The sequence below is a fragment of the Macaca fascicularis genome, chromosome 1, assembly GCF_037993035.2.
Source record: "Macaca fascicularis isolate 582-1 chromosome 1, T2T-MFA8v1.1".
Classification (NCBI taxonomy): Eukaryota; Metazoa; Chordata; class Mammalia; order Primates; family Cercopithecidae; genus Macaca; species Macaca fascicularis.
Genome location: NC_088375.1, coordinates 19669044 through 19675677, shown reverse-complemented (window position 1 = coordinate 19675677; position 6634 = coordinate 19669044).

Genomic DNA, 6634 nt, shown 5'->3' with positions numbered 1-6634 from the left:
GGCCGCTTGTCCCTCTGCTCAGGTTTTATATAGCCCGCGGGCACTCCCTCCGCGCCACCCCGCAGGAATGTCGCTGCCCTTCTCCTGCCATATTTGGGTGTTGGGCACTAGAGCCCCCTCCCTCGGCCGGTTCGCGGCCTGGGCCCCCGCCCGGGTCCCCTGCGTTGACCAAAGAAGGAGAGGGTTGGCCCGGTCCCAGGTAACGCGGGCCGGGCCGTATATGGAGTGTCTCCCTAGCGGGTTTGCCCCTCCTGACCCGACCCAGTTGCCCGCTGGAGGGGATGGGGTGGGGCGAGGGTCACCGCGTGCGCCGGTGGGTGCATGTGTGCGCCTGCGCTCCGGGAACCACACCTGTTCCAAAGGCCTCCCCACCCATGCCCACTCTGAGCGCCCTGGGAGCTCGGGAAGGTGCCTGACTGCTAACTTCCAGTATTTCAACTCCTCTTCAGGTTCTTTGCTCAGATTCCCAAACTCCCACTTGCGACTACCGGGAGGAGGGAGACGTGTGGAGTGGTGGGCTTGGGCGGATTGGAGAAGCCGTCACTCCTGAGCCTCAGGCAGGGAAGGAAGGCGAACTCCCTCCCCCTTACGCCCCTGGAATTCCATTTCTCTCTTCCCACCCCTGAGCTCCCTGAATCCAAAAAGCTGAGCCACGTCGACCCCTTCCCCCACCGCGCAGAGGGCCACTGGCGGCCGGAGGGCGCGCAGCTGTCGCAGGACAGACAACTGGCGGGGGGGTAGGCGAGGGCGGAGCGCCGGGGAAGAGGCGCGGGGGCTCCCGGGGATAGGCCCGTCAGACGCAAAGCCTGGGCACACGGAGCTGTCCGCCTCAGGGACGCGCAGAGTACTTGGGTCTCCTAAAGGGATTGAAGGGGTGAGGGTTCCCCTCCTCTAGGACGCACTGGCCCCAGGTTTTGGTGGGCTGAGGCCCTCCCCCAACCTCTTCGGTGGCACTATGTGTGTCCCTCTCCTGGGGCTGAAAGACGAGGGTCATAACCCGGGACTGGCTAGACCTGGAATGGAGGTGGAGATGGGTGAGGGGCTCTTCCTAGATGAGGCTTTGCTGGTCCTTCCTGCCAATAAAGGGCGGGGGGAGAGGGGGGCAAGTACGCAGCACTCTAGGATGGGTGGCAGTTTTTCCTTCTGCAAAGGCTGAACAAACTCATCTTTATATTTAGAGGATGATGCCTGCCAAGGCCGGGCTGCCTCCCAGTCCACCTTAGAGTCATCACCTACCAGAGCCTGCTGCAGGTTCTATTTATATCACTGATATATGGGGCTATGCCTTTCAGATTTTCTAGAAGGATTTGGAGCTACTTATGGTAAAGTACAGTGGGGGTCAGCAGAGGTTACCCAGCTGGTGCCTGTCTCTCTCTCTCTCTCTCTCTCTCTCTCTCTCTCTTTTCCCCAAGACAAGGACAGTTCTAACCTTGTGGAGGGCACAGGAGGAGCAGTCTTTTGTGATGAACTCAGTGACATGCTTTAAGGGGGTACATCAGTGATACGGTGTGGGCCAGAACAGAATCACTCATTTTTCTGGTGTGCTTAAGTGCTCCTAAAATAGTTGCAATTCACATTTGGTAGTGGAAATCAGCAACTGGGACAGGAGCGGATTCTCTAAAAGGGGGATAGAAGCATATGTGACCCTCCTCTGTAGCCCACATCATGGCAGCTCATCCTAAAAATAAAGAAGTATTAACAAAAATGTTTTAGTGAATAAAATACTACCCTCCTAAAAACAATCAATTAAAAAATAAGGAGTTTGGCTAGTATAGGGACTACGTGGTGAGTATAAAGGCTCCTATGGTATCATATTTAGTTCTTCCAAGTATTTTGGAGAATAAGTGAATAACTGACAGAACTGTATTTCATTTTTAATATCCTGTGTCCTCCTGTGTCAGCGAGTAGTGGAGGTACTTGAAAAAAACCACCTGGCAAATGAGTTGCATGTAACATAAGGGGACTAGCTTACATTTAGGCCTTGAAAGTAGGAAATTTGCTGCCGTTCACTGGATACCTCAATATCTGTTCGCATTCCAAAGGAGAATGGGACTGTCACTATTTTTCAAAACTCTTGCTCAGTCCAACTCTTACCTTTCCTTACAGAAAGCTTTTCTAAGCTCAGTCTGTTACATTCAAACCCACACTAAATGCTGACCGTGATTAAAAACACTCACAAGCGAACAGAGACCTGCTAGTACAGCAAACTGTGGGAGATGGCCCCTGAAGTGGCCAGTTCAGGCATCTGTTCCCTGCCCACATGATTTGCAGCTGGTTTAAATAGTCCCTGACAGGTCACCACAGGCCACCCTCAGTCCCATTCTGGTCTTGTTGCATTCTCATTGGCTTAGAGAATAGACTGAACGGTGGGTGGCAGAGCCACGTCTCCATACATGTATGTTTTGGGGGAGCGCAGCAGCGCCCTGCACAGCATTTTGAGAACTGTCACTAAGTAAAGGTCAGCCATGTAGGGTGTGCTTGACAGGGAGTTCCTGCTTCTAAGTTTTCAGGTGCAGTCTCAGCTCTTCATACCCTGGTGGGGCCCTTCTGCTACCACTACGCCAGTGTGTTTGCACTTCCCTTCTCTCCACTCGTGCCACTCAACCGTACCCCAATCTCGCTCAGTCCCAGTCTTCCCTACTGTGTTTCCTATCAATTTAAACAGGAATTGGTAAAACACTTCATAATATGCTTTTATGTTTCAATTAACCTTTTAACTATCCTAAGGTAAATAAGATAGGTATTACTCATTCCAGTTTTTTTTTTTTTTTTAAAGAAAACTGAGGCTTAATGAGTTAAAACACACCCCAGGTTCCACAGCAGCCAGTGGAGGAGACAGGCTTGGGCTGTCCTTCCTTCTACTGCCAGTGGCCAGGGAGGGCAAGGACTGCGGCTTCTCTCTAATCTTCCCCAACACTGAGTACAGTGCAAAACACAACAGGCCCTTGAGGGATCTTTCCCAGTAATGAGCCAAAGCCATCCTAATATGAAAAGTCATGGCTTCCCCAGAAACTCAGCTTTGAGGGGCTGGCTGGGCACTCCAAGTTAGAGACATTCCAGGGACTGGGTAGACAAAGACAAACTCATTCTCCTTACAAGCTACTTAAAAAGGTCGGGTTGGCCAGGTGTGGTGGCCCACGCCTATAATCCCAGCACTCAGGGAGGCTGAGGCGGGTGGATCACTTGAGGTCAGGAGTTCAAGACCAGCCTGGCCAACATGGTGAAACCCCATCTCTACTAAAAATACAAAAATCAGGCCGGGCGCGGTGGCTCAAGCCTGTAATCCCAGCACTTTGGGAGGCCGAGACGGGCGGATCACGAGGTCAGGAGATCGAGACCATCCTGGCTAACACAGTGAAACCCCGTCTCTACTAAAAAATACAAAAAACTGGCCGGGCGAGGTGGCGGGCGCCTGTAGTCGCAGCTACGTGGGAGGCTGAGGCAGGAGAATGGCGTAAACCCGGGAGGCGGAGCTTGCAGTGAGCTGAGATCCGGCCACTGCACTCCATCCCGGGCGACAGAGCCAGACTCCGTCTCAAAAAAAAAAAAAAAAAAATTAGCCAGGCGTGGCGGTGCACGCCTGTAATCCCGGCTACTTGGGAGGCTGAGGCAGGAGAATCACTTGAACCTGGGAGGTGGAGGTTGCAGTGAGCCGAGATCCTACCACTGCACTCCAGCCTGGGCAGCAGAGACCCTATCTCAAAAACAAAAACAAAAACAAAAACAAAAAAAAAGGTTGGGTCGACTCCTGGCAGTCGCAAAAAAAGGGCTTGGATTTTCTCCTTTTTCCTCCTGCTGAAGCTGGTGGTGTGTGCACTCATGGCCACCTCCAAGAGCCTGTTGATTCATTGGAGCAGTGCCTACTCTTCAACCTCCTTTATACCCAGAATATCAAGAACTGGTTAGGAGCTTGCATTCTGGAGTCAAGCAGAGCTACATTTACCTTCCCCTCTGACTGGCTATGTGATCTTGGACAAGCGACTTTCCAGAAAGCATTCTCAACTCATGATACTCCCTAAGACTGATTTGAGGATTAAAAGTAGGGGAGAGCTGAGTGTAGTGACTCACGCCTGAAATCCCAGCACTTTGGGAGGCCCAGGTGGACAGATCACCTGAGGTCAGGAGTTCGAGACCAGCCTGGCCAACACGGTGAAACCTGGTCTCTACTAAAAATACAAAAAAATTAGCTGTGCATGGTGGCGGGTGCCTGTAATCCCAGCTACTAGGGAGGCTGAGGCAGAAGAATCTCTTGAACCCAAGAGACAGGTTGCAGTGAGCTGAGATCATGCCAGTACACTCCAGCCTAGGGACAGAGCAAGACTCCGTCTCAAAAAAAACAAAAACAAAAACAAAACCAAAAACAAACAAAACAACAAACTAGGTGAGTACCTGAGACATATGAAACATTCAGCACATGATGCCATGTCTTGCTTCCAATAACTAAGGGCTTGGGGCAGATGCACACAGTGCAGTGGCAGGAAAGGCGAGAAAAGAATATTAGAAATTGGCCTGCTCAGTATACACACATCAATGTCACAACTGAGCAGCGAGAGTCAATGTCATGTTCACCGTATTTGGAGGGCATAAAGATTTTTGTACAAAGATTTATTCTAGTATTTAAAATGGTCAAAACAAGACAAAACAAAAAAAAACACAAAACCCTGTGTGTCTTAATTTTTGAGAGAGAGAGAGAGATACAGCAAGAGGGTAAGGGCTGTTACGTTAATTATGGTTCTGCCATATGGTAAAGTATCACGCATTTTAAAAAATTGTATTCTAAAGAATAATTAAGATGGGCATTCTCAAAGGGGGAAAACTTGGTTCTTAGGGAGTGAAAAAAATTCAGCTAGTACAATGGTTTGTGGCTTCCAAAGGCCACAGTATATTTAAAAGATAGTCGGCCAAGTGTGGTGGCTCACGCCTATAATCCCAGCACTTTGGGAGGCCGAGGCAGGCAGATCACCTGAGGTCAGGAGTTCGAGACCAGCCTGGCTAACATGGTGAAATCCCGTCTCTACTAAAAATACAAAAATTAGCCAGGCGTGGTGGCGAGTGCCTGTAATCCCAGCTACTGGGGAGGCTGAGGCAGGAGAATTGCTTGAACCCAGGAGGCAGAGGTTGCAGTGAGCTGAGTCCATGCTACTGGACTCCAGCCTGGGTGACAGAGCAAGAACTCCATTTCCAAATAAATAAATGAATGAACGAACGAATGAATGATATATAGTAGGTGTGTGGTATTACACTTTCTTTGGAGTGGGAGGTGATTAGGAAAAACTGTCTAAAAAGGCTCCTCAGGAGGGGTGATTAATTCATTTTCTACAGTGTTTTTCTTAAAATTTAGAATTACATATTATTTGACACAGGGTCTTAATCTGTCACCCGGGCTGGAGTACAGTCGTATGATCATGGCTCACTGTAGTCACAAACTCCTGGGCTCAAGCAATCCTCCCAACTCAGCCTTCCAAGTAGCTGGGACCACAGGCACACATCACCATGCCTGGCTAATTTTTGTAATTTTTTTTTGTACAGACAGGGTCTTGCTATGTTGCCCAGGCTGCTTGTGAACTCCTGAGCTCAAGCGATTCTCCCATCTTGGTCTCCCAAAGTGCTAGGATTACAGATGTGAGCCATCATGCCTGACCCAGTATTATTTTTTTTTAATGTATGTTGGCTTTTAATCAGTGGATTTGTTTACACGGGTGTGTGTGTGTGTGTGTGTGTGTGTGTGTGTGTATATATATATATATATATATATATATATATATATATATATTTTTTTTTTTTTTCCCCAGGCATCCTCAGGATAACATGTCAGGAACAGGCTACACTGTTTTTAAAGTTAGCCTCAAAATGTCCAGGTGTGTAGGATGTAGGTGGGTGATGTTAGGAAAACTACAATTCAGCCCCTGAAGTAAAAAAAGAAACACAGTTCAATCATTAAAAACGAAAGCCCTCAGCCGGGCGCGGTGGCTCACACCTGTAATCCCAGCACTTTGGGAGGCCGAGATGGGCGGATCACGAGGTCGGGAGATCGAGACCACCCTGGCTAACACAGTGAAACCCCGCTCTACTAAAAACACAAAAATTAGCCAGGCGTGGTGGCGGGCGCCTGTAGTCCCAGCTACTCGGGAGGCTGAGGCAGGAGAATGGTGTGAACCCAAGAGGTGGAGCTTGCAGTGAGTGGAGATCGCGCCACTGCACTCCAGCCTGGGCGACAGAGAGAGACTCCGTCTCAAAAAAAACAAACAAAAAAAACAAACAATGAAAGCCCTCAAAGAGAGGTGTCAGTAGCCTTAACCTCACTCAGGAGTTCAGCAAGTTTTTACTGTCTCCAGGTCTGCCGTAATCCTTGACACCATTCTGTTCACAAATTCTCAAGACATGCCAGTCCCCACGCCTGCGCACACTCCCCTCTGCTCACGACCACACACAACACTTTCCTCTTGTATTCTGTCAAGGTCCCAAGCTGGGACTCTCAGGGCAGCACTTAAAGACAGGCATGATCACAAACCTTTTCCAAGTCAGTAAAGTGTCTCTTTCCATAGAAATGTCACACAGCACCTGTATAATTATCAGCTACTTTATACAAAAACCATTAATAATTCTTTGATGAAGACTCTGCTGTGAAACTACT